Here is a 19,025-nt window from a genome sequence, read left to right as displayed (position 1 = left end):
GTAGAATTTGTTTACCATATCTCTAACGATTCACCTTTCATAGCTTTAAACACTACGAATTGAGTCTTCAGCCGATCAAGTCTCCTTTTCTTGAATAGCTCATTTCCTTCATACATGTCGCTCAAACTGTCCCATAATTCCTTTGATGAGTTTTTGTTACTGAAAGTGTGTAGGATTGATTGTGGTAACGACAATGTAATTAAGGACATTGCCTTCTCTTCGCATTCGTAATACTTTCTTTGATCATCAGTTAAAGCGAGATAACCGGTAATTGTTAAGGTGCGAACAAGTTCTCCGCTAAGACCTGACGTAATACATAACCACATTCTTAGATCTTTCGCTTTGATGTACCTTTCAAACCGTATCTTCCATTCTGGATAATCTAACTCGTTCAACAACATGGGAGGTTTATCACTGTTTCCGACTTCGTTGTTGTGTCTGATACTTTGAACAATGGTGTTCAAGTTGTTTGCCATCTTCATTGTGTCTTGGTTAACACTTTTCACACAAACACTTACTAATGAAACTTCAACAAACCAACAAATTCATACCAAAGATCACAAGTACGGACAAACACTTCAAAAATAAGGACAATTGTTTTAAGTACTGACACTCTGGTAAATTCAGACAAAGGAGAATGAGTATAGATACTTAAATTCGGAAAATAAGTTTAAGAACTTACTCTAAATTTGGACACAAGAAGGAACAAGTTCTCACCAACTCTAAACTCACTTAAATTCGGACACAAGTGAAGAATAAGTTCTCACTCTAAATGCGGACAAAATGGAATAAGTACTGACCAATACTCCTTTAAATTCAGAGAGAATAAGATGTGAAAGAACTTATAAATTCAGACACTTAATCAATCTCTAAGTACTGACAACTTTGTTCGGACAAATCAAGAGAATTACAAATACAGACAATCCTAAAATCGAACAGGAGTGTATAAAATCTCACCCACAAACTCTGACGAAGTATTTTGAACAAATTCGAACAAAAAACCCACAAGTACTGACAAGGGGTTATATGATTATATCCAAATTCGGACAAATCAACCAGCTTCTGAATTTATTTCCCAAGTGTGACTACACACTAGGTCATCAATAAGTTCAGAAGAACAAATACGGACAACAAACAATCCTAAAATAGATTTGAAAACAATGATTGCTTACCTCAACAATCTTCTTCAAAACCCAGAGAATTTGTAGAAAAACTTTTAGATCTGACACTTTCTAAACAAAATCTCAACAATCCAATCAATGATAACCACTCAAAACTATAATCTAATCACCATCCATCATGAAACATCAAGAAATAAATGAAGAATCCATGAAAAACATCAGAAAAGTATGAGAAAACCCTAGAAAATTGAAAACTCGCTAGAATGAATAAAACCGATCAAAATCTAACCTCCAACACGAAGTCTACAGCAGTAAGAGCACTCTTTATACAGATCCTGCTCCGATACCACTTGTAAAGTTGTCTTCCTCTATGAGAAGCATCTCAAACACACGAACCCGGACCGCTCGACACACACGTGATGTGCGAAAACCACCGTGTGACTCGTACTGTGACATTTGTGCCATTTTGACCATCGTACAAATACAAATCCAATGAAATATTGTATTTCATTCTTCGAATTTGTATAGATACATGTATCATTTGCACATGTCAATTCTTGTTCGAATTCGAGCTTTAAATCGTTTTCTGGAAAGTTATACGCGAACTGATGCGTAAACGTAATTAGTTTAACACGACAAACACTCCGGAACAATGACATAGGATTAACATACCTTAAATAACCTTTACATAACTTAGAAATAAGTTTTGGAGGGTTTGGTGTGTCGAAAACAAGTTTATTCTCGCAGGGACTATTTGCGTCAAACTGCGAAACTATGCCGATTTGCATGGTAACGAACATTCTGGAACTTGATCATAATCTAAACATACTTTAAATATCCTTTACATAGCTTAGAAATAGGCTTTGAAGGGTTTGGTATGCGAAAATAAACTTATTTGATCAATAGGGACTAAAAGCGTCAAAAAGTGCATAAGTTTGCATTTACGCGCATAACTTATGTTTTGAACATATCCGGACATCCAAAGTTTTTTGTAATCATTAAAATATTTTATTTTAGTAATTGGAATGCAAAAATACCATTCGTCGTGTAATTTGGATCGATTTCGCGTCCGTTCGAGTTTTCGTCGTAATTTACCGAATAACGTGACCGTACGAACGTACGACCAAACGAACCTACATCCGAGATATTTTCAAGCATATTTCATGTTCCCTATGCTATAACATCATTGTAGAGCCTTGAAAAATGGTTAACGGGGATTAAACGTGTCAAAAACTGAAAACTTTCTGGCTGACAGGCCAGGAGTGTCGCTGTAACACCTACTGATGTGTGTAAAATGCAACATATAAAACACATCAATTAAGGCATAAAACTAACCCTTTTTAAGTACTAATGTTGGAAAAAGAGTGTTTTTGTCTTCCTTTTGTATTTTCAGGATGAAATGAGCTCAAAATCACAAAAGAAGCAAAAAGACCACTAATTCTACCATAAATACAAGAAAAGGAACAAAAGTGGACTGCCCGGACCCTCAACGGCACCACCCAAGGCAAAAAGAAGGAAACAGAGTCTGAACACGCCCCGTGTCCAGCGAACACGGGGGCGTGCCCAGGAAGCAGCAGAAAAGACAAACCAGTAGAAGCTTCCATTGCCCACCACGGGGCCGTGTCCAGCGAGCACGGGGGCGTGGTGAAAGTACAGCAGGCGCATTAATTGTAATTCGCAATTACAATTAATGAAGAGAGAGAGTGTCAGGCGGGCACGGGGCCGTGTCCAGCGGACACGGGGCCGTGTCCAGCCTTCTGTTCAGCCTATAAATAGAGGAGCTTGGCTTCATTCTCTCTCATCCCTTGGCACACCACCTCTCTCACACTTCATCCACCACCCACCACCACCATAACACCATCATCCACCACCATCATCCATTGTCCATCGTAGAGTGTGTGAGTCGTCTCGGGATCCAAGATTGATCGTAAGAGTTCTTGACAATCAAGGCCATGTTTGCCTAAGTCTCTTACATCACTTGGTGAAGACAAGTGTTTAGTATAATACTTTTTATTTTTAATCTTTTGCACTTTTTATTTGGTTTTGTATTAATGACTTTAATAACTAGTTACTTATGTTGAAGGTGATCTTTCCTTATCGTTTGTCCGTGGTGTCTTGGCGTTATTTTACTGTCTATATAAAATAAAAGATTTTCACCATTCATATCTCCACGGTCTATATGGAGGTATGTTGGCTACCTGGTCGAGGGTTAAGGGAACGGTTTGGTAAAGGTCTTGCCCTTGTTCAGCGTTTAGAGGTCCTGCTTGGGACCTGGGTCAAATTTAGTAGGATCTCCTTCAATGCCCATAGGTATTGGATGGCGGGGATCCAAACTCTTTGACCCCCTCATAAGTTAACTACTATTAATACTATAACCCGGCTATTTAGGACTGTATCCCTGCTGACTCAGACTACTTAGCCGAGGGTAACGTCACCGCCAGAAGCGGGGCCTACCACAATTTGCATTAATAACTTAATTCATTATCTTTCAATAATCCGACCCTTTAGGATTGTATCCTTGCTGACTCAAACTACTGGGTTGAGGGTAACGTCGCCTTCAAAAGAGGGGCCTACTACAATAACTAAGATAATCTCTTAAACAAGTGCAAAAGTGCGAAAATAATCAAAGGTTATACTAATACACGTGTCGGAACCAAGTGATTCATCTTGTCTATCTGTTTTTATTTTATTTTTATTTTCAGCATTTAGTTAGTTTTTATTTTTCTTAGTTTAAAACATTTTTCTAACCTTTTTGATTTGATTAGACGTTGAGGATAAACCGGTATTAAAAGCTCTTGTGTCCTTGGACGACCTCGGTATCTTACCAACACTATACTACGTCCACGATGGGTGCACTTGCCCATATGTGTGCTTAGTGTTAGTAAATATCATGTTTTATAAATTTAAAACTTGGCTAAAAGTGTAAAAAGGGCTTAAATATATATCTAAAAACATATATACACTAACACGCATCACCTACGTCCCTAGAATTTTAGATATTGTCAATTTTAGTCCCTGAACTATGTGGTCATTGATACTTTTGATACTTGGTGAATCTTATGCTATATATTAGATTCTTGTGATGTCTAAATCTAGATTCTTGATACTTAATACTATGAGGCTTGACACTTAAAACTAGATACTTGATGCTTGATTCTTGACACTTGATACTTGGAAGACTAGACTCTTGACTCTTGATACTTTGGTGCTTGACTCTTGAGGCTCGTGAAACTTGAGACTTGGTTGAACGTGGGACTAGAGTCTTGTCATTGGCGAAAACTATGGAACTTAAAATCTTTTGTGTTTATGCTATAATCTAGTTATACTATTACCCAATAATACGCAACGCTTAATCTAACTCGCAAGTGAATCAAAGACGGTTGAACGGAAAAGATGGGGTTGACCGAGTGGCAATTCGATCGGATGACCAACCGATCGGATGGCCACTCGATCGAGCTGCCATCCGATCCGAGTGCACACCGCCTTAACTCTCCTTCAACACTATAAATAGGCCTGTCACATCAGTCCATCACTGATGTGACAGCCTTATCCGATCAGCACACACTCTTCCTCACTTTCAGCACTTTTCTTCGATTTCTCGGCGATTCCGGTACGTTTTACGCTAGATTCTTCTACAACTCTGATCTACACATCACTCTCGACGAGACTCTCCCTTGAAATCTCACTTTTCACCATGAAATCTCTAGGATTTGAGCTCTTGAAGGTGATGTCATCATGGCGGTTTGTACGAAACTGTTGTGTGACGTCATACTAGTAAAGATCTAGCTCAGATCTAAGAAATTTCATGCGTTTTACACTAAATCTATGCTAAGATCTAAACTTCTCAAGCTAAAACTTATGTTTATCTTCATCTCTTCTTTCACCAAAAAACAGTGAGATCTGGATCTAAACGGACTATGGACTGGATAAGTAGTCTAAGAGTTGGTTTGGACAAGGATTGTTGAAGGAGAAAATGACCGGAGTATGAATTCTGACATAAACACCGTCACGAATGGACGACTGAATGGACTGGGGTGATTCCCACCTGATCAGACTGGCTGTACACTGATGTGTTTACTGTTATCTCAATACGCACCAGGTCATCGTTGTTTAAAACAGAAACTTAGAAATTTTACAAGTTTAGGAACAAGACAAGGATAACCCGATAGAGTGGCAATCCGATCGGATAGCCATCCGATCGAACAGCCACCCGATCACGAGACAATTGCCTCTTAACCCTAAACATTTTGACACTTGAAACTTTGATCGTCGAATGGCAATCCGATCGGATAGCCATCCGATCGAACTGCCATCCGATCGAGGTGACAATGTGCCTTAGAACCTTTCAACACTTAGAATCTTTGAGACTTTGAATTTTGAAAACTTAGAACTTTGGATCGAATGGCAATCCAATCGGATAGCCATCCGATCGAATAGCCATCCGATCGAATAGCCATCCGTCCCCCTCACACAATGGTCATCCTAATCGAATGGCAATCCGATCGGATAGCCATCCGATCGCACAGCCATCCGATCAGGATGACTGATCCGACACTTTACGCAAGCTCGTTATTTTGCCCAACTCTTATCTGTTGTAATCTAATCAGGCCAAACCTAAAGAGCTCCCTTTAATCCAATAACAGTTAATCTGTTAAGCAATCACTATGAGTATACTCGATCCCTTTTTGTTTTAAACTTTGGGATGTAACATGTATTCTATTAAACTACGATACTTGAGACTTTTTTAAACTAAACTCTATCCTATGTGTATGTGAAACTTGTGATTCCTTGTATTCTATTTGTGCTATGTGGACATTTAATCTAGGGTGTGTAGTTTCTCCTTAACAATAGTAGCGCTATAGGAGATGCACCTCCCCATTATTCTCGGGGGTATTGTTAGGAGGATTCTAGTTTTCCTTGAGACTTGGGAAAACAACAAAGCATCGGGATACTTGGGCTATCACTTGTTGGACTACGAACACTAGCATGGCTGAAAGTATTTTGTTACATTTTACACGTGGATATGAGTTGTTTTAATCTATTTATGCTATGATTCAAACTTGTATACTCGCCGATACATTTTTGTACTGAACCTATTTTAATACATGTTGCAGGCTGACAGGATGCTAGGACCCTTGAAACAAGCTAGGATGAAGCCTAGAAACTACATTTAGTTAATCTAGAAACTTGAAACTATGTTAATGAATTGATGTTTTGTAATGTTGGATTCATGTTTGTTAGACAATGTTGCATGAAATGAATTAATCTATATTTAAACAATAGTGTTATGGAATCTCATGAGCAATCTGAACGCTTACTGCTCGCACCCCGATGTTTCCGCCATCGGTTGGGGTGTGACAGATTGGTATCAGAGCCATAAATATAGGGAATTAGGATAAGTAGGAATACTTGCCCTAGTCTATAGTTCTAGGAATCTTGACTCTTATTTGTCGTTTAAGACTTATGCATTCTACCGTATCTGCTTCCTAGCAGCACAGTTTCCCTGATAAACTTACATGCCTTTCCTAAGGCTGAAACAATATACACTTGATGCTTTGAAAACACTGTTAATTAGTGTTTATATTTTGCACGAGGTTTTCCCTCAAGTCAGGAGTGACATCCGAACCTTGATGGAAAACCTCCATATTATTCTAGTAGGTCTTATCTGCGGATAAGTACCAACGCTATTAGGGTACGGTGTTGTCAAGTTAGAGGTGAAACTTAGACCTTGATAACTAGTCCCGCTCCTTGATGTTTTGATATCTCGCCAAAGCCTCGAAACTTCCATTCAATTAGGAACGTGAAATGACCAAAAGGATGAATATCGTAGGCCTAACATCGATGACGTATTTGTCTAAGTAAGTCAAGACACGTTGCCTCAATTTGAATGGGGTTTGAATCACTTTGGTTAGTCACCGTTCCTGTACCCGGAACACTCTATGTTTTATGAGCCTATCTTTTTATGTTATGTCGATTTTTACATGTGGTTTTAAACTTGATTCTTCGTTTATCTTGATTCTTCGTTTATTTTGAGACTTTTTACACAAGTCGCACATATGTCCGCAATCTAAAGCCTAAATTCTAATCTCTCATGATCAAACTAAAATTTAAGAAGCTTATCTATGGTGTTAATCTAGTTGGCGAATCTACGTGTTGTTGTGGTAGTAAGGCACTAGATGTAACATGGCATGGAATACGAGGGAGAAGTGACGTGTCCGAACATGGTGGATACACCGCTGGTACTTCCTATATATAAGTGTTTCTGACATGTTACCAACTTTCGTACCAAGTGCCATGCGAAACTTAGTGTTTTGATCGGTGATTATGTTGTTGAATTCTAAAACTATGGAAGAACTGTTTGTGTAATCTATGTGAAACCTATGTGAAATCTATTGTGTACTCTAAGCGAAATCTATGTGTAATCTATGTATGTGTTGTTTTGAGAAACAAAATACGAAACGTAGCCTAGCGCCGAAGACGAGGCAGAAGTGGCATGTCCGAAGCATGGTGGATACGCCGCTGGTACTTCCTATATATAAGGGCTTTCGTCATGTTGCCGAACTTTTGTAGCACGTGCCATGCGGGATTTCGTTGTTTGTGGATTGTTAACACTAATCTATGTGAATCTATTGAAACCTATCGAGACTATTGAAATCTATGTGAAACTATGATTGATGATGATGAGTGTGTTTTGCGACACGAAACATGACACTGAGTACGAGGCATAAGCGATTGTGCCCGAAGCGTGGTGGATACGCCCCTGGTACTTCCTATATATAAGCGCTTCTGACATGTTGCCAAACTTCGTACAACGTGCCATGCGAAGGTCGTGGTTGGCGGCATATATGTGAATCTTGTGAATCTTGAGTCTTAGTCTATCATGTGTGAATCTATACTGTGAGACTCTAAACTTATACGATCCTCTTGTTGGATCTTTAGATCTCTTCTCGTAAGCTATCCGACACTCTCAAGAGATCCAGGGAGAAGTCTCAGAAAAAGAAGATGTCCTTCATGGCCGACCAGATCCCTCGAGTCGTGCGAAAGATCATCTCTGAGATCCAAGGGTCAAACACTCCTCCATCCTCTGTAGACTCGAAGGCCGAGAAGCAAAAGCCTACTAAGTTCAGCTACAAGCATTTCATCTCTTGCAATCCTAAGCCTTTCACGACAGTGATGGGGTGACCGCGATGCTCGAGTGGTTTGACAGCATCGAGGTTACCTTTATCAACAGCGAGTGCCCAGATCATCTAAAGACTAGGAGTGCAACTGGAATGTTTCAAGGTAGAGCATTGGAGTGGTGGTCAAATGAGAGAAACAACCGTTCGAATGAAGAGGCCTATGCTCTTCCAAGGGCCGAGGTGCGTGAACTAATGATGCTTGAGTTCTGTCCTCCCCATGAACAATTGAAGCTTGAAGAAGAATTCTAGCATTTGAAGCAGATTGGTGATGAAAATCTGGCTTATACTACTCGATTCAAGCAGCTCAGCTTGATCGTTCCTGACTTGGTTTCTACTCTTAAGCGCATGATAACCAAGTACATCAATGGACTACCTCCTGCTATGCGTGATTCTATTGAAGCAGCTCAGCTTGAAACTATTGAGGAAGTCTACCGTCTTGCAGCTAGTCTCAACAACAACCGCGTTCGTGATAAGCAGTTTGCTAACTCTGCTCCCGCCAAGTCTGCACACCAAGTTACCCAGCAGCCAAGTGGCAGCAAGAACAAGAGGCGAAAGTCTCAGGGTTCGGGATGCAATGCAGTTGTTTCGACTGTTCAAAACCCTGTTGCTAAACCTACTCCTGCTGCTGTTCAGAACCCCGCTGTACCTGAAGTCAAGAAGCAGTACTCTGGGTCCTACCCCAAGTGTGCGACTTGCAGCTTTCATCACCCTACTACCTCAGCATGTCGTTTTTGTACCAACTACAATCGCTATGGTCACATGACTCCTTACTGTCGTCAAGCTAATCCTGCTCAACCCGCTCAGCAAGCTCCAGCTCAGGCAGCTCAACCAGCTCTCCCAGCTCCTCTGCAGAATCCAGGACCAGTCAACGCCGTACGAGCATGCTTTCAGTGTGGAGATACTACTCATCTCCGTAACTGTTGCCCCCAGCTGAACCAAGAGCAACAGGCAGCCGCTCGTGGATGAGCATTTAACCTCAACGCTAACCAGGCTCACAACAACAACGATGTGGTGAATGGTATGTTTCTCGTCAATAACCTTTATGTTTCGATTCTATTTGATACTGGTGTCGATAGAAGTTTTGTGTCCGCGGAATTTGAGTCTTTGATAAACTGTACACGCTCCAAGTTACCTGAGTCGTTCTCTGTCGAGGTCGCCAACGGTAAGTCGATTCTCGTCGATTCTATTTTGCGTGATTGTTTCCTGACTCTTAACGATCACGTCTTCTCTATTTATCTCATACCCATGCGACTGGGTAGTTCTGATGTCATAATGGGTATGGATTGGTTGCGTAAGAATCATGCCGAGATTGCTTGTCACGAGAAGTCTGTTCGTTTACCTCTTCCATCCGGTGATATTTTGCATGTTTATGGAGACCGACCTTCGAAAGGACTAAGGCTGATGTCATGCACTCAAGCGAACAGATACTTACGTAAACAAAACTTTGCTTTCTTGGCCCACGTGGTGGAACAAAAGGGCAAGGGGAAGGACATAAGCGATGTTCCAGTAGTGTGTGATTTCCCTGATGTCTTTCCCGAAGATCTTCCTGGTCTTCCTCCTCCCAGATCCGTTGACTTTCGTATTGATCTCGTACCTGGTGCGACTCCTGTCGCTAAGGCTCCCTATCGTCTGGCACCTTCCGAGATGCAAGAATTATCCAGCCAACTGCAAGAACTGCTCGACAAGGGATCATTCGCCCAAGTACCTCTCCGTGGAGGTGCTCCTGTGCTATTCGTCAATAAGAAGGATGGTTCGTTTCGTATGTGTATCGACTACCGTGAACTTAACAAGCTTACCGTTAAGAATCATTACCCTTTACCTCGTATCGATGATCTATTTGACCAACTACAAGGTGCATCCTGTTTCTCGAAAATCGACCTTCGTTCTGGTTATCATCAGCTTCGTGTACTCGAGGATGATGTACCCAAAACCGCTTTTCGTACTCGTTATGGACACTACGAGTTCGTGGTCATGCCTTTTGGATTGACCAACGCACCCGCTGTGTTCATGGACCTCATGAATCGTGTTTGTAAACCCTATTTGGATCGTTTTGTGATAGTCTTTATTGATGATATTCTCATTTATTCTAAGTCTAAAGCCGATCATGCTCGTCACTTACGTCTTATGCTTGAACTTCTACGTGGTGAACGCTTGTATGCTAAGTTTTCTAAGTGCGAGTTTTGGATTGATGAAGTGCAATTTCTTGGTCATGTCATTAGTCAACAAGGTATTCATGTTGACCCGTCTAAAATCGAAGTGGTGAAGAATTGGAGTACGCCAAGTCTGCGTCTGAGATTCGTTCATTTCTAGGATTGGCGTGTTATTACCGCCGATTCATCTCAGACTTTTCTAAGATTGCTGTACCTCTCACTTCCCTGACCCAAAAAGAGAGACCTTTTGCTTGGGGTCCCGAGCAAGAGGAATCTTTTCAGACTCTTAAGACCCTTTTGTGTAACAGTCCTGTTCTTACTCTACCTGACGGGAATGACGATTTCGTAGTATATTGTGATGCCTCGAACCGTGGATTGGGCTGTGTGCTCATGCAACGGGACAAGGTTATTGCTTATGCCTCTCGTCAGCTCAAGGTACATGAGAAAAACTATACTACTCACGATTTGGAGCTTGTTGCAGTGGTGTTTGCGTTAAAGATTTGGCGACGCTACCTATATGGTACTAAGTGTGTAGTCTTCACTGACCATAAGAGCCTTCAACATATCTTCGACCAAAAGGAACTGAACATGCGACAACGGCGTTGGGTAGAACTACTTAACGACTACGACTGCGAAATTCGCTATCATCCTGGCAAGGCGAATGTAGTGGCCGACGCTCTTAGTCGTAAAACTCATTTTAAGGCTATTCGTATCTCTAGTGATCTGCATGCTTGTATTCGCGAAGCTCAGTATTCTTCAGCTAATGAAGGAAGTCTATCCGTTGAAGTTCTTGGCGCTAACGTAAATCTGCTCGAAACTGAGTCTGATGGTGTTCAATACTATCTAAATCGCATCTGGGTGCCAGATCGCGATAACCTCCATGAACTCATTATGAATGAGGCTCACAAGTCCCGATACTCTATCCATCCAGGGGCTGATAAGATGTACCATGACTTGCGTACGACTTATTAGTGGCCCGACATGAAGAAGGACATTGCTGTATATGTTTCTAAATGCCTTACTTGCTCGAAGGTAAAGGCTGAACATCAACGTCCTTCAGGACTCTTAGAACAACCCGAAATCCCAGTTTGGAAATTGGATAGCATTGCCATGGACTTTATTACCAAACTACCCTGTACCCCTTTTGGCCACGACAGAATCTGGGTGATTGTTGATCGTTTGACCAAATCAGCCCATTTTCTTCCTATTCGTGAAGATTATAAAGTGGAGAAACTTGCTCGAATCTATACCGATGAGGTTATATGTCGTTATGGCATACCTCTTGACATAATCTCTGACCGTGATGGTCGTTTTACTTCACGTCTTTGGCAAACTTTTCAATCCGCTATGGATTCTCATTTGAATCTTAGCACACCCTTTCATCCTCAAACGGATGGACAGACCGAGCGTACTATTCAGACCCTAGAGGATATGCTCCGTTCTTATGTCATCGACTTTGGTGGTAACTGGGATGTACATTTACCATTGATTGAGTTCTCGTACAACAACAACTATCATTCCAGTATTTAGACGGCTCCTTTTGAAGCTTTGTATGGCTACAAGTGCCGATCTCCTCTCAGCTTGCATGAGATTGGTGATAAGCAGTTTACTGGCCCTGAAATAATTCAAGAGACAATGGATAAGATTCTTCAGATCCGTGATAACTTGATCAAGGTTAGGAGCAGACAAAAGAGCTATGCTGATAATAGGCGTAAGCCTCTGGAATTTGATGTTGGTGACCGAGTCCTTCTCAAGGTATCTCCCTGGAAGGGAGTAGTTCGTTTTGCTAAGAATGGAAAGCTCGCTCCTCGCTATGTGGGTCCTTTCAAGATACTCGAAAGGATTGGCAAGGTGGCATACAGACTCGACCTGTCACAGGAACTAAACAATGTGCATCCAGTGTTCCACGTATCCAACCTACGTAAATGCCTAGCCGACGAGGAACTACAGGTTCCCCTTGAAGACTTGCAAATAAACGAAGCTGTACACTTTGTGGAGAAACCGGTTGAAATCATGGATCAGGGCGTCAAGCGATAGAGGCGCAACAAAATTCCCATAGTCAAGGTTCGATGGAAAGGAAAGCGTGGCGCCGAATTCACTTGGGAACTGAAAAGTGAGATGAAGACCAAGTATCCGCAACTCTTCGAGCGGTCTTCTTCCTAGATTTCGGGGACGAAATCTCCTAAAGGAGGGAGACTGTAACACCTACGTCCCTAGACTTTTAGATATTGTCAATTTTAGTCCTTGAACTATGTGGTCATTGATACTTTTGATACTTGGTGAATCTTATGCTATATACTAGATTCTTGGGGTGTCTAAATCTAGATTCTTGATACTTAATACTTTGAGGCTTGACACTTAAAACTAGATACTTGATGCTTGATTCTTAACACTTGATACTTGGAAGACTAGACTCTTGATACTTTGGTGCTTGACTCTTAAGGCTCGTGAAACTTGAGACTTGGTTGAACGAGGGACTGGAGTCTTGTCACTGGCGGAAACTATGGAACTTAAAATCTTTTGTGTTTATGCTATAATCTAGTTACACTATTACCCAACAATATGCAACGCTTAATCTAACTCACAAGCGAATCAAAGACGGTTGAACGGAAAAGATGGGGTTGACCGAGTGGCAATTCGATCGGATGACCAACCGATCGGATGGCCACTCGATCGAGCTGCCATCCGATCCGAGTGCACACCGCCTTAACTCTCCCTCCGCACTATAAATAGACCTGTCACATCAGTCCATCACTCATGTGACAGTCTTATCCGATCAGCACGCACTCTTCCTCACTTTTAGCACTTTTCTTCGATTTTTTGGCGATTCCGGTACGTTTTACGCTAGATTCTTGTACAACTCTGATCTACACATCACTCTCTACGATATTCTCCCTTGAAATCTCACTTTTCACCATGAAACCTCTAGGATTTGAGCTCTTGAAGGTGATGTCATCATGGCGGTTTGTACCAAACTGCTGTGTGACGTCATGCTAGTAAAAATCTAGCTCAGATCTAAGAAATTTAATGCTTTTAAACTAAATCTATGCTAATATATAAACTTCTCAAGCTAAAACTTATGTTTATCTTCATCTCTTCTTTCACCAAAAACGGTGAGATCTCGATCTAAACGGACTATGGACTGGATAAGTAGTCTAAGAGTTGGTTTGGAGAAGGATTGTTGCCGGAGAAAATAACTGGAGTATGAATTCTGACATAAGCATCGTCACGAACGGACGACTGAACGGACTAGGGTGATTCCTACCTGATCAGACCGGCTGTACACTGATGTGTTTACCATTATCTTAATACGCACCAGGTGATTGTTGTTCAAAACAGAAACTTAGAAATTTTACAAGTTTAGGAACAAGACAAGGATAACCCGATCGAGCGGCGATCCGATCGGATAGCCATCCGATCGAACAGCCACCTGATCACGAGACACTTGCCTCTTAACCCTAAACATTTTGACACTTGAAACTTTGATTATTGAGTGGCACTCCGATCGGATAGCCATCCGATCGAACTGCCATCCGATCGAGGTGACAATGTGCCTTAGAACCTTTCAACATTTAGAATCTTTGAGACTTTGAATTTTGAAAACTTAGAACTTTTGGATCGAAGGGCAATCCGATCGGATAACCATACGATCGAATAGCCATCCGCCCCCTCACACAATGGTCATCCCAATCGAATGGCAATCCGATCGGATAGCCATCCGATCGGACAGCCATCCGATCAGAATGACTGATCCGACACTTTGCGCAATCTCGTTATTTTTCCCAACTCTTATCTGTTGTAATCTAATCATGCCAAACCTAAAGAGCTCCCTTTGATCCAATAACAGTTAATCTGTTAAGCAATCACTGTGAGTATACTCGTTTCCTTTTTGCTTTAAACTTTGGGATGTAACATGTATTCTATTAAATTACGATACTTGAGACTTTTGCAAACTAAACTCTATCCTATGTGTATGTGAAACTTGTAGTTCCTTATATTCTATTTGTGCTATGTGGACGTTTAATCCAGGGTGTGTAGTTCCGCCTTAACAATAGTAGCGCTATATGAGATGCACCTCCCCATGATTCTCGGGTGTATTGTTAGGAGGATTCTAGTTTTCCTTGAGACTTGGGAAACCAACAAAGCATCGGGATACTTGGGCTATCACTTGTTGGATTGCGAACACTAGCATGGCTAAAACTATTTTGTTACATTTTACACGTGGATATGAGTTGTTTTAATCTATTTATGCTATTATTCAAACTTGTATACTCACCGGTACATTTTTGTACTGACCCTATTTTAATACATGTTGCAGGCTGACAGGATGCTAGGACCCTTTTAACAAGCTTGGATGAAGCCTAGAAACTACATTTAGTTAATCTAGAAACACTTTGTTTTGATATCAAACCTATTTTCTAACTTAGTTAAACATGTTTTAACATGTTTAACTCGTCACTTTTAGTCTAGTGCTTGTTTAGGGTCGTAAGTCAAGTGGTCTTGACAACCGCTTAGACTTTCGAACCCGACCCGTTTGGTCGATCATTAGGATTCGACCAAGCATGTTTTGCGACCATAGTTGTATAGGGAATAACCTTCCGAGGTTATACCTTATGGTCATTTAGTTTAATTAGTTGTATAATAGGTAGATTATATGCCTTAGGTAAATGACCAAAATGCCCTTTTCTTGCATAATTTGATTTTAAGCATATGCAACTTGATTTTTGTCACTTAAACTGATTATGCAACATATTTAAACATGTTAGGGCATATAATACTTGTCATAGGACTAGTTAGGCGTCTCAAACGCGCTTTTACGCGAACGACGCGTTAAAGTAGCATAGACTACCTTAATGGGTCGTAACGGGTCGTAAGCACTTAGGATAGGTTCTGATTTAGAATGTAGCCATTGTTAAACCATATCACATGAGTTCCAATACTCAATTGGTTTACAAGACCTCATTCTACCTGATCCTCCGATTTAGGCGTCGATTTATTAACTTAGCGATCCAATTACTAGGTACTACTTGATTTCCTTGGTTTGCATGAGCTTTGTTAAGTTCATTAGATATCGAGGATACCTTGCAATTCAATGTGAGTACATAGTTCCCCTCTTTTACCGTTTTCGAATGTTTTGGGGTGATTCATATGTGCTAAATGATTTCGAGTTTCCTAAAACGAATGCTATGGTTTATGTTAAACACAACGATTTCAATTATATGAACAAACTTGTTGGGGTGTTGGTTAAAAGACAATTGAATGACATTCATTAACTATTTTTTTTAGCCGACCAGTAGTACGTTATGGTACCATAGGATATTATGATACCATAGGATCTGATAAATCCCGTTATCAGACTTTCACCATGGTTATGGGGGTAATGTGGGTAACGACAGAACCTGATAATTGTTAACTTACCCTTTGGTGGTTTGTTAATACGAGTTGAACGATTAGGACGAGTCACACAGGTTTGAATGTATTCAATAAAACGACCAAAAGTTAGTTTTCACAATTTAAACATGAACCACTGGAACTATTGAACTATGTGAACTATTTGATCTATTTGAACCACTAGAACTATTAAACTATGTGAACTATTTGATCTATTTGAACCACTGGAACTATCTGAACTATGTGAACGATTTGAACTATGGAACCATTGGAACTATTTGATCTATGTGAACTATTTGAACGATCGAAACTATTTGAACTATTGAACGATTGGGTTATGGTAAGTGATTAGGTAACAGGACGGGTGTAATATGATAAAAGCATGGTGGATACGCCGTTGGTACTTCCTATATATAAGTGCTTTAAACACATTACATGTCGTTGCGCTATCTAGATCACTTGGACGAATGTTTTCAAAAATGAAGTTACACTACAAGGTTTACTTAAAAACATAAACCATACAATGTTTACTTTCAAAGACAATTTACTACTTGATTTAAAAAGACAAACGTTTTCACTTAAGATTCATGGCTACAATGGCTTTGGTTTACACGTATATCAAATTGTATAAGTTGATATAAACATATTGCAAAATCAAACTCTTTTGTTTTCAAGGTACACACTCGACAACTCTCGTAGTTGGACGAGGTATTGCAATATGAACTCAAGGCCATGAATCTGACACACTCACAAAACCTATGTACTCCCCGGCATTTTTATGTTGGCGTACTTTCACATATGTTTCAGTTACCGTTGTTTGATGATGTTTGATGATGATTATGATGCATACTCACATAGGGATGGACGAGGCCTTAGTGACTTAATAACAATGAAGGACAATTTGTTTATGTTTTGCTTTTGATTTCGAGATAATGTAATAAACTTAATTCAATAAAAACGAAACTTCAATCAATGCGTTGTGAAACAATGATTCTGTTACGACACTCCCCGACGTTTCCGCCGCGGTTTGTTATTTTAACGTGGTCGGGGTGTGACACCTACCGCTCCGTAGAACTCGTACAGGAGGAGTAGAAGATGAGAGAACCGAACAACCTATGAATACACGGAGTATTCACAGATCACAATCAACGATCACACACAGTTATAGCATACACACACTAAGTTAGGGTTTGTTTCTCTCTCTAGAACAAGTCTTGCACAGAAAGTTTTCTCAAAAACCATTACCAATGTATTCATTCACTGAGAATATATGCAAAGTCTAGTACGGACACATAAGTTGTCACGGCCCTCGGCCCCAGTTTGACCCGGTCCAGAGCCGCGAGGCAGGAAATCCCGTGGTATTTAATTTAGGCGACAGTGGAAGTCTTTAATAAAGGATCTTTTAATATCAAAACTGCTCGTTTACTTTATTACATAATTTAGGGATAAAACCCCGTAATTTACAATAAAGTGATTTCACTGGGAAATCTTTATTTTTCAAAACATGTTTCTTTATTTATTTATATTGAGCCACTTCTTTAAACTTGTAGTGCTTCACAGCACTTTTCTTTGCTCACAACAGATCACCTGAAACATGTTTGAAAAAGGTTTTGTCAGCGGGGAAATACTGAGTGAATCATTCATTTTGCTAAACGACACTTTTGTTATAATCTACAGATTAAGAGTGATTACAATGTTTCTGATATCAACCAACTACCTACGGTATTTTGTCACTCGACCCATTGGCCCTCTCATTGTCCAATGGGGTCTGTGACTATGGTTATATCACCCCTTGGCTGCCCCAATGGTGAAGATTATCAAGTAATGTATACAAAACCCCATATACCGGCTGTAACTTGGTGATTACAAAGACTTAATCCCTGCAATTATAACTTTGAAAATAACTTGGAGTTTTGTAAAACAGTTGATAAAAAGAGAATGACTCACATTGTAGATTTAACGAGCAGTGTATAAGCCTACTGATTAGCCTTGATCAACCTAATTTAATTAACAATGCTCACAAACTGGGTTAGTAACTAATACAACATTTATGACAATTCACGAGATTAAACTGTCACACCCCCAAAATCCACACGCGGAGTATCACCGCTTGGGAGCGTGACTGACCAGGATCAAGCCACCAATCATATAGAACATTGTATAAAGTAAAAGTAATTGCACTATATTTCAAAACAAATCCATATGAAAGGTGTTTCCAAAACATAAGTCAGTTATCAATGTTTAGCGGAAGCGTATATATAAAAATATCCAGTGTAAATGTGTATCAAGTATCATATGGGTTTCATATGATGTTCACGATCCAAGTCCACAACGACCGCGCCTCCAGTGCAAGCTCCCAGTACCTAACGACCTGCAAGGCATGTAAAAGAAAGGATCAACAAAATAGTTGAGCGAGTTCACAGTAAATAAGTACGTAACAGTATGTACAGGTTGGCTCTACTGGGCCGATAGTAAGTTATATAGGTGGGGGCTTCCCATGTTATGTGACCACTAGACTATTCGTATTATCCCTGTTCTTCGTCCGAGAACAGTAGCGCGTATGAGGTGTGCGTAGCACGTATCCTTTGTATCGAGGATAGTAATCAGTATATGACCACGTAGGTGTTATCCCAACCTACGGAAGAAGTAAGTAATGCGTACACGTAGGTTTTACGTGCGTGCCTGACATCCGAGGCAGTAATGGCATATGACCACGTAGGTGTTATCCAACCTACGGAACCACGTAGGTGTTATCCCAACCTACGGAATTAGTATATGACCACGTAGGTGTTATCCCAACCTACGGAACCGTCCTGACATCCGAGGACTATGATAGGTGATAGTCTAGGAAAAGCGTTTGTACGTTTATGTCAATTGAAACCTTTAACCCATTCCCACGACCCGGGAATCCCATGCCTTAGTAGGAGTGTGAACTCACCTTGGTTTTGCTCGGTATGCGAAAGTTAAGTGCTCACAATTTATCAGTAAAGTCCTATATTATGCATGTATAATCAATCAGTACTTGTTGGTAAGGTTACACATGTAGTTTAGATCACTAAGTGTACTGGATGGTTAACATCATGAAGCGCGCACACAGTTAATCAAATTCACATACTTCACACGTCACATAGAAGATTTCCCAGTTTTCCTCCAACAGAGTATTTATTAACAGTCATGGTGAATTT

This window comes from Helianthus annuus, chromosome 10 (assembly GCF_002127325.2).
Source record: "Helianthus annuus cultivar XRQ/B chromosome 10, HanXRQr2.0-SUNRISE, whole genome shotgun sequence".
In the NCBI taxonomy this organism is placed as follows: domain Eukaryota; kingdom Viridiplantae; phylum Streptophyta; class Magnoliopsida; order Asterales; family Asteraceae; genus Helianthus; species Helianthus annuus.
This window is presented reverse-complemented; position numbering follows the sequence as displayed.